This window comes from Pteropus alecto, unplaced genomic scaffold (genome assembly GCF_000325575.1).
Source record: "Pteropus alecto unplaced genomic scaffold, ASM32557v1 scaffold86, whole genome shotgun sequence".
NCBI classification, from domain to species: Eukaryota; Metazoa; Chordata; class Mammalia; order Chiroptera; family Pteropodidae; genus Pteropus; species Pteropus alecto.
The window spans coordinates 18,785,809-18,796,069 of record NW_006442109.1 but is presented as its reverse complement, the minus strand read 5'-3'; positions in this window follow the sequence as shown (position 1 = coordinate 18,796,069).

The window sequence follows — 10,261 nt, the reverse complement described above, 5'->3', positions numbered from 1 at the left end:
TTTTTCCTTATTTGCATTTTGTAAAGGAACATGTACTACTCAGAGGCTAAAGCTAGTTACCATGCATTCATCAAAGCAGTTAATAAACACAGTAAAACAAAACAAAAAAACCTTATGTGGTTTTTATAATATTTTGATGCTATCTTAAAAATTTGAATATTTAAACATTAATAAAACATTAAAAAAATATTTAAACATTAATAAAATAATTTGTACAGTTATTGATTGCATTTGCCAGATGAATTGACTCTTCAAACTTTTTTTTTAGTCTGAAGTTAAAATATTACCTTGTCTACCTCACAAAATCAAATTGCACACATGAATGGATGTTCTTAGTTGTTTCTAGATTTTAAAATTTCTCACTGGTGAAATTAAAAGGAAAATGAATGAAAAGGAAGGCCCAAGTTTGTTAGTATTTCCTGTTGCCAGTGAGAGTATTAAATGAAATAAAATTATTTGCAATTATAATTTTTTATAAAAGAGAGGATATGTAAACACCACTTACCACCCTCCTCGCCCCCCGCCCCCAAAAAAGAAAGGTTATATTCTCATAGAAGAACTTTTTGAGAAGGACAGTCTATAAAAAAATTCTTTCTTTTTCTCATATTTATTTTTCATTATTTATGCTATGAACTTCCAATCCCACATTCAGAAAACTTCACCTAAATGAGTACCAAGGGAACACAATTCTCAGCTGTTATCCAGACCCCATTTTAATCTCTCTGGCCAGATTTTTGGCTCCACACCTCAATTCTGATACCTGTTTGTAATGTCTTTCTATTGCATAATCCTTCTTGGCTTTGGTGACTAAGGTTTTCTATAAAGGTTTTGGGCTATGCACACTTCCTTAGCTTTGTCATTCTCTGCTGCTTTAGGGTGAGAAATCCTTGAGCTACCTGCTTCCCCTTTGGCATCCCCACCCTAGCTGTGATAGCCCTAGCTTTGATTAAACAAAAACAACTCAGACATATTTTTCCCACCTTAATGACATTTCAGTTCTGCTAGTTATGTCAGCACAGTGCATCTTCTTTTCCTAGATATTGATGCTTCTTTGTTGCCCATGACATTTAAAATAATACATTTTGTTCACTGTATTTTTTTTTATTGTACTTTATAGTTATCTTAGGCTTTGAAGATGTGTGGGGCTTTTTAAAATTACTTAAAAAATAATTAACTGAGGTGAGATTCACATGATAATGTGTTTTCATTGATATTTTACAGATTGTGTCAATGACCTGAAATTTTCAAAATTAATAGGAAGGATATTTTGAGAATTTTCCAGCAAGTAACTTAGAGTTGAAGAAAACCATAGAGGTCATTGTTCCACCATTTCACCCACAATACATAGAAATAACGTCTGAACCAAATTGTTATCCAACCTCTATTTGGAAACTTCTAGTCATGGAGAGGCTATTGCCACATAAGTTTGAGCATTGTCATTGGAAATTTCTTTCATAGGATTACCCGAGATCTGTAAGTCTATATCTTTTTTTCAATAATAGTCCTTTGACTATTTGAAGATAGCTATCAATACCCCAAGAATCTTTCCTTCTTTAGGCTAAATATTCCCAGCCCCTTTAACTGTTTACTTTTCATATGACATGTTTCTCATATCCTTAATCTTTCAGCCTTAATTTTCCTAAATGTGTTGACTACTTTAATAGTGTTCCAATTCATATTGACTCCCAAAGCTGGATACAATATTCCTGAAAAAGTCTTCAAAAATAAGAGAATAATGGACTATTTCTTTTGAGTCATCTGGAGAACATGCTCTTATTAATACAAGGTCAGATAGAGTCTTAAAGGGGTCCACATGAATTTTGTGATCAACTAAATTCCCTAGATTTAATCTTTGCTGTCAAAACCAGTTCTTAAATTTCTGAACCAAAATTTGGGGCTTCAGATTTACTTTTATTAAAATTAACCTTGGCAATACATTTCAGCCTTCACTATAAGATAGAGATACTTCACATTATAGAAGATCATTTGGAATTTTAATTATATTATTTATAATAGTATATATTTCTCTTCATTTCCTATTATTTGCACATTCAATTTAGGTTTTTAAAATAAATATGTCAGTAATAAATATTAAAATGAATGTTCAAGGATTCTATATTTGAGACCTCCCATCAAGTTTATACTTTGTCAATTCATATTATTTGAGTATAGTTGCCTGAAAGCCATGAATAAAATTATTTTATTATTCAGACCATGCTTTTATACAAGGATATAATTGGGGACTTTATTGCTTGTAGTCTAGAAGATAATGGTATCTGAATAGCCATCTCAAACATAAAATGACCCAATTTAATGATTTTGCATATATTTTCATTTTCTATAAGTTCATTGGACTTTATTTCTATCATAATTAAAATATACCATCTATATCAAAAATTTGTTTCATAATTGCATCCTCTAGAAAGCAGAGCCTGAGGCAGTAATTAAAGTGTTGCTGCCTTAATAGGTGTGAACATGTGTATGTGGTCAGATAGAGGTGGGGAAAAGCAAGGCAAAGAAAGACATGAAATAAAATGAGCCGGAAACAGACCTAGCAGGCTGCTCAATGGGCATGTTTGTTTCACATTCAACTCTTCTCAGAGGATTGTAAGGGGGAATCACACCCAAGCATAGTCTATGGAAGAGTTAAAAGGGAGAAATATATCTGCCTAGCTCTCTGCTGTCTCTTGCTTTCCATTAGTTAAGGTTTGTGTTTACTGACTTCCCATATACCTACCAGTTCAGCTATCTTGTTTCTCCAACTTCATTCTCACCTGGTATAGCTACACCAGCTACCGGCTGGTTAGGAGGCATCAAATCTCAAACCTAGAATTAAACCAGATGTATTAGTTCTGCTCAGGCTGCCATAATAAAATACCATAGACTGTAGGCTGGGAGGCTTAAACAACAGAAATTTATTTCTCTGGAGGCTGGGATATTCAGATCAGGATGCCAGCATAGTTGGGTTCTTGTGAGCACTCTCTAGACATCGGCTTATGAGAATAAAGATCTGTGCTGTATGAATCATAGTGTATGCCGTATGTCATTTCATGATGATGACTAGAGGATTTGCACAGACTTTATGATATCGGGGCGGGTAGTGGGTGTTACTGCGTGTGTGTGTGTGTGAGAGAGAGAGAGAGAGGAAGAGAGGGAGAGGGACAGAGAGAGAGAGAGAGAGAGAGAGAGAGAGAGAGAGAGAGAGAGAGTTGAAAATCTTTGGTGTCTCTTTTGATTAGGGTACTAATTCCATCATGAAGACCTCATTCTCATGACCTTATCTAAACCTAATTACCTCCCAAAGGCCCCATCTCCAATTATCTTCACATTAGGGGTCTAGGATTCAACATAAGGATTTTGGGGGACACAATTCAGTTCACAGCATCCATCACTGGCCACCCCTTGCCCAAATTCCTGTTCTTCTCTCATGCAAAACACACTTATTCCATCTCAACAACCCCCAAACTTTTAACTCATTCTTGCATCAACTCTGAAGTCTAAAGTCCAAAGTCTCATTTAAATATTGTCTAAACAAGATATGGGTGGAATTCAAGATACGATTCATTTTGATGCAAATTCTCCAACTGTGAACCTGTGAAACCATATAAGTTATGTGCTTTCAAAATACCATGGTAGAGAGGCATAGGATAAATATTTCCATTTGAAAAGGAAGAAATTGGAAAGAATGGGGTGACAGGTCCCAATTAAGTCCAAAACCTAGTAAGGCACATTCCATTAGATCTTAAGGCTCAAGAATAGCCCTCTTTGGTTTGATGCTCTGAATTCCAAGCCCACTGGGGTGGCAAGATCACTCCCAAGGCTCCTTCGGGGCAGCTCTGCCCCTTTGGCTCATATTGAGCAGAAAACAAAATAAATAACATACAGTATTAATTGTATAAATCAGTACAGTCTATCTAGAGAGCAGCTTTGCAATGCAAATCAAAAGCCATAAAATTTATCATATCCTTTGATGCAGTAATTCAGATTCTAGCTATTTATAATGACATTGCTATAGTTGCACAAAATATTTCAATACAAGAATATTTATCAGAATTTTTAGATTATAATGTAGAAAGTGGAAACCCCAAATATCAATAATCATATTTATGTAGTCATTCAGTAGACTAATATGCAACTCAAAGGAGTGACCATTAAATTATATTCAGATAATTTCATATCATGTAAAAAATTCAAAGTATAATGAATGAATGAAGCAGGTTACTAGACAACATTCTATGTAATGTTGGATGCTATGTAAGCTACAGCCATATACTTTCACCCTCACTATTTCAGTGTATGCCTGCCGTACTTCTTTTTGCCTGAATTTTGTCCATGTGCTTAGCAGGCCAGAAGTGCTAAAGAATTACCCCCCTGGATGAGCACTCACCCAGTAATTGATGGAGTTGATACATAAACAGCTCATGTCATTCACCCCTTTGTTTAGATAACTGAGCCTCATGCTCTATACTGACTCCCAGAGTTCCTTATTGGGTTCAGCTCCAGTCACCCACAGTGGTAACTTCCCAGGTAGTGTATACTCTGTTGCCTGCTTTTCCTCCACTATCTCACTTTTCCACTCTCCTGACATCATCACTCAAATAAGCTACTTGCACTCAAATCCATGTATCAAGGTTTTCTTCTAGGGAAATCCAAACTAAACATGAATTCAAACAGAATTTCAATTAAAAATAATATCTGTGTTTATACAAACTGACCAGAAATATGTACATGGAATTAGCAATATCATTTATTACTGGGGATGGTAAAATTATAGGTAGGCATTTTCTTTCTTTTTATTTATTTGCATTATCTTTAATAAACCTGGAAGGAGGAAAAAATAATGCAAGTTATTTTAAACTTTTTTTCTCAATCACATTCTCATTTCAATTCCTTCAAAGGAAAGTTACTTCATATGAGTTCCATTGATATATAGTGCAAAGACTTATTGCATAATTACATAATAGCTTCCAGTCAAAGACATATTAAAGGTAATACAGGCCTCAAGCAATATCTGTAGCAAGTGAATTTCAATTTTAGACTTTTAATAGTCTCTCTGCTTTGGCTATATCTGTAAGTATTTCAGAGCTATTTTTTTTTTCACCAGAAAGGACTGACTTATAGAAACCAATAGTGTTTGCAGAATTATAGATAAAGATATCCCTCAAGAACACTCTTCCTAGATTAGATTATCTATAAGGTAACACTGCATCCTTCTAGATGGAAAGGTATCAAACCTTATAATGGGCTTTAGAAATATTCATTTTCACGAAAATATTGAAAGACAGTTGTTTGCCTACCATTAAGTTCTATTTGTAGGGATGGCTCAACTTTCGGAAAGCCATTGAAGTAATTTATTATATCAGTAATTAAAGAGAGAAAGTAAATGATAGATGCTAGAAAGGGCATGAAGTTCAACATCCATTTCTGAGGAGCATCTTTGGTAACTTGGAAATATGCTTAATTTGAAAGGGGTTTTTATCAGAAATGAACAGCAGAAATCATACTCATGGAGAAACACTAGAGGAATTCCCAATAAATTTAGGGAGAAAGGCAAGGATGCCTCCTCTCATTACTATTATTTAACATCAGACTGGAGGTCAAAGGATACAGATGGGCAGTTAGAGAAGGAGAAATGCAAGTGAACAATAAACAATAAACATGGAAAAGACATGGTCATCTGTAGTAATAATAATAGTAATAAAAACAAAAACTATGATAAAAGACAATTTTTACCTATCAGATAAAATATTAATAGTGTTTGATTTTGATGCAATTGCTCCTACTACCTAGGCCCTTTTTACATGCCTCTCTCTCTTAGTGCCACTGCTTCTTTATGGATTGATAAAAGTAACTTTACAACTAGTTTTTACTAATTCCAAAGCCTCAAGACATCCCATGAAGGTCAATGGTTTTCTCTTCCAGAAAAAACACTGCAGATAGAAAAGGTCTGAGTGGTTGAGAGAGGGGTGGGGTGGGGTGCGGGAGAGCGCTGGTCCTGTGGATGGTGGTTGATTTTTCCTAAAATATCTGAGAATAAACACACCTTGCCACCAGGAGGATTGATTTCCTTCCAGCCCATTAATATGATTTGGATCCTATTTCCTGTAAAATAATAACTCGTACATTATTTTGCTAAGATGTACTCTTTCTCTCCTTGTTCAAGGTTATATTACAAACCTTTATCACATTCATCTACGTATGAATAGAAAATGGCCAGTTTACTGCTCTGTAATCCCCAGAGATCTCCACTGACCACCTGACTGGATTTGCAGCAGGCAGGGAGAGGTGGACGTTTCAGTGCACTCCCATCTCACTAGAAACTAGAGAAGCAACTGTATTACTTGTTTGAATTGATAAAAAACAAACAAACAAACAAAAATGGGTCATTCAGACTAGTAGTCTATGGTTCTTTATAACAAAAGGACTAATTTAAAAGAAGAAAGCAGGTATAATGATTCATCTGAGGATCAGCCCTGGGTTATCTTTCCTGGATCTGGAAGCCGAATGCTGAGGTTGTGTTAATGCTGCCAAAGGGATCAAAATAGGGGTGCTTGGGAGACCTAACGGCCTGTGTAGCCTGCATCAGCAGGGTCCTTATCTCTGCTTAAGTACAGGGTATTATTCTTGCTTGAGAAAGTGCCCTCCACAAAAAAGTCATTTATTTCCTCTTGTAAAACCACAGGCAGTTAGGATTGTTGATTTTGCTTTTCGCTCAACCATAAAGAGCTAAAAATAACCCATGTAGTCTAGAGAGATGAAAATAAGATAATTTGAAGCTAGAAACTTGATTCTATTACTCAGAGATGTAGAAAAATTGAGGGTTTTTTTTTTTTTTTAAATAGAGACTTCATGAGGGCCAGATTTAAAAACAAGAATAATAAAAAATACAAAAAGCTGACTGATTCTCCACTATATTGGATGAGACAGAGATCCTGGACTAGGGTATGGACATAAAATTTTAGGGCAGGGATGACCAATGGTCCCTGCATTCACAGAGAACTGCCACATGGGGGCAGGAAACTTTTGCGATTATGAAGTGGCCAGCCTCACTTGCTTTAGAGGCTGTGTGACTCCTTGGTGAGATATCACCAATCTCATGAGCTACCTAAAATTATGTCCACACACTGGAATAAACATTCACGACTCCATTTTCTTTTGACAACGTTTCATGAGAAGACGAAAATCATTAATATTTTCCTCCGTGATGTTATGCATTGCTTCATAGAAGGAGAATCCATAGAAACTCTCTGTGGGTTTATTCATTTTTCTTTCAATATTAGGCTATATTTTCCCTTTCCTTAAAAAAAAATCTATTTATAATTTTGGGGGGTTCCTGTAACTTTGTTCTAAATACTTTAAGTTTTGAAATATCCTATTACATAGAGATCAAATCCTTTGGCTTCCTCATTATCATTGTATAACAGTTTTGTCTGAATCCTTCTTCAGTAAAACGTGGGGCATAGTTTATGTCTTAAGTTCACCAAGTCTCACCCACCAGAAATGCTTTGCCTCTACTTTTCTTCTTTCCTTCAAGCAGTTAATTTATATCTTTATGTAACATTAACATACATTGAATATTGCTAGTGCTAAGTGACCCCTGATACGCATTCTTCTCCTTTCCATAATGACACGACTCCTACATTTTAATTATTCATGCCATTCCATTTCACCTTTCTTTCTTATTTTTCCAACTAGCGGGAATGGAGATGTCTTGAGCCATGTGAATGAGTATGCCATCTCAGTGATGGCAGAGCAATAGAACTGAAGGGTTCTTGGCTGTTCAGCTTGCCATTTTAGGATTGCTTATACCTGACTATCAGAAAAATACACTCTATCTTATTTAAGCCACTTAGTTTTGGGCTTCTGTTACAACAACTGAACCTATTTCCTAACTAGTACAAGCATCTAATATGTGCCAGGTAATAGTTGAACACTTAATGTGCATGATTACATTTAATTTTCATAAGCACTCTATAAGGTGGGTCTTGTTATTTACATTTTACAGATGAATAAATCAAAGGACAGAGGTTTAAGAGGTTTGGCCAAGGCCACGCAGCTAATAAATGGGAGAACTAGAGCCTCTGCTCTGAACCATCTTGCCATACCTTTACTCAGTGATGACTCCATCCCTTCCCTCATTCTTCACATATAATTAAACCAAGGCCTGCAAATCACTCTTGACAATAGTGTTAGAATCCATTCTTTTCTCTCCAGTTCTACTGCCATCAACCATCCTCATTCTCTCCAATGGGTTTTCCAACTGCCAATCATATTCACTTCTGATTTTAATTCCTTCTCATTTAATTCCAAATTTGCCTGCCCCTCAAATAAATTTGACTGCTCTGTTTCCCTTGAATTCCTTGCCAAATTCTTTTACAAGGGGCTTTATTTACAAAGACATTCATTTATGATATGCTCCTGGAATGTCCTTATGATGTCCTTATTTTTACTCCACTTCTCCTGCAAACTCTCCCATCCCTCCATCCTCTAGGCTCCAGTGATATTGACTCTTACATGCTCTGCTATGTTCAGCCATTTTTATTCTTGCCTTGGAACTTTTGCACATGCCTGGAACATGAATTCTTGGTTCCCCCTGGCTGACCCATCCTTTTCCTTTAGGTTCATCATAAGTCTGAATTTTGGAAAGCATTCTCTGACACTCTACATCTGTGCCAGCCGATCACTTCTATAGCAACCTCTACTCATTTATATCAGATATAACCATCTGCTTTATGTCTTTGATGTATTCCTGACAAGGCTATGAGCTCCTTCAGGGCAGATCTGTTTTGTTTATTGCTGTATTCCGGTTGAGATCACAGTGCCTGGCAAAAAGTAGGCCTTTAATAAGTATATTTTGAATGACTGAATAAATGGGTGAAATGAGGAGGAGGCACCAGATGTCCATGAGGCAATCTAGGCCTGAGCCTGTGGCCTTGGTTCAGGTCTAAAATTGTGAATACCAGATACTGGAAACATTGATTTTGTGTGGTTTCTTCATGCTCACCCAACATCTTGATTCAAATGAGCACTTAAAATCGCCTGTTTTAACATCAAGCCTGATACCAATTAGGTTAGGAGAGTGGTTATTATAAAGTTGAATATTGTGTTCTAACTCTTCAACTTATAATTATGTACTGCCTCTCACCAAAAAAAAAAAAAAAAATTCTATGAAGGAAAAAAATTCCCTGATGCTGGTTTCTGCAGCTGGTGGTGTTGGGAAGACTCAACTGGTGGGTGTGTAGAGTGAATTAAGCCAAACAAGCTCAGGGGACTCACATTACTCACTACTGTGATGTATTATAATGACCTTTGATTTCACATTCAGGAAACCTGGTTCATTGTTCATGTTTCTGAACTCACAGCCAAATCTCTCAAGGAGTCATGTATTTTCTTTACTTCTCTGCCTCAACATTCAGTAATACCCCAGCTCCATTTTCAGAGAAGGGGAGAATGAGTGATGATAGTAAATAACAGCATCTTTGGGAGAAGGTTGTGGGATAGGGAGTGAGGAAGTTTTTTGGTGAGTTGGAAAGGAGAAATGATTCGATGCCACATTGATCTCTTCATATTTTCTGTTAAAATAACACCAGTCATAGCTTTTTTTTTCTTTCCAATAAAAAGTGTGTATGGGTGGGAGGCATAGTAGTGGCCAATGGTAGTGATGAACTTGGTTCAGGAACTTCAAATCAAGTTATTCTTATTCCCTAAATTGAGATGGTTGTCAACATCTTTAAATTCTGACTGTAAAACACCATTGCTTTCTGTCCCTTATATTCCATTTTAATAGTCTTCATTCTGATGTAGGCTCCATGACTGTGAGTCATCAGAATTATTGTAACAACTTTTTCTCCCAGCTCCATGTCTCTAGGCTGTGCATCTTTAATCTATCTTACACACTACAGCTCAATTAACTCTCCTAAAGGTCTGTACTGACCTTGTCCCAAATCTTTAATGTTCTCCATTAACTTCAGGATAAATTTCAAGTGATAATAATTAAAGAGTCTCACAATCTAGACCCAGTTTACCTTTCCAATATCATCTCTCATTGTTCCTCTAGGCTAACAATAACTATAATTGACTTTGTTGGGGGAACACACCTGTACTCATATTCTTTTCTTCATTTTCTTCAGCAAGCTAATGCTCTTTAAATGACAAATTCCACAGCTTTATGGTCAGTGTAGTGCTTAAAAAAATTCCTCCTAGTACAAGTTTAAATGCTAGTCTTATTTCCTTCCTTCCACTTAATAGGTTTTATCTGTGT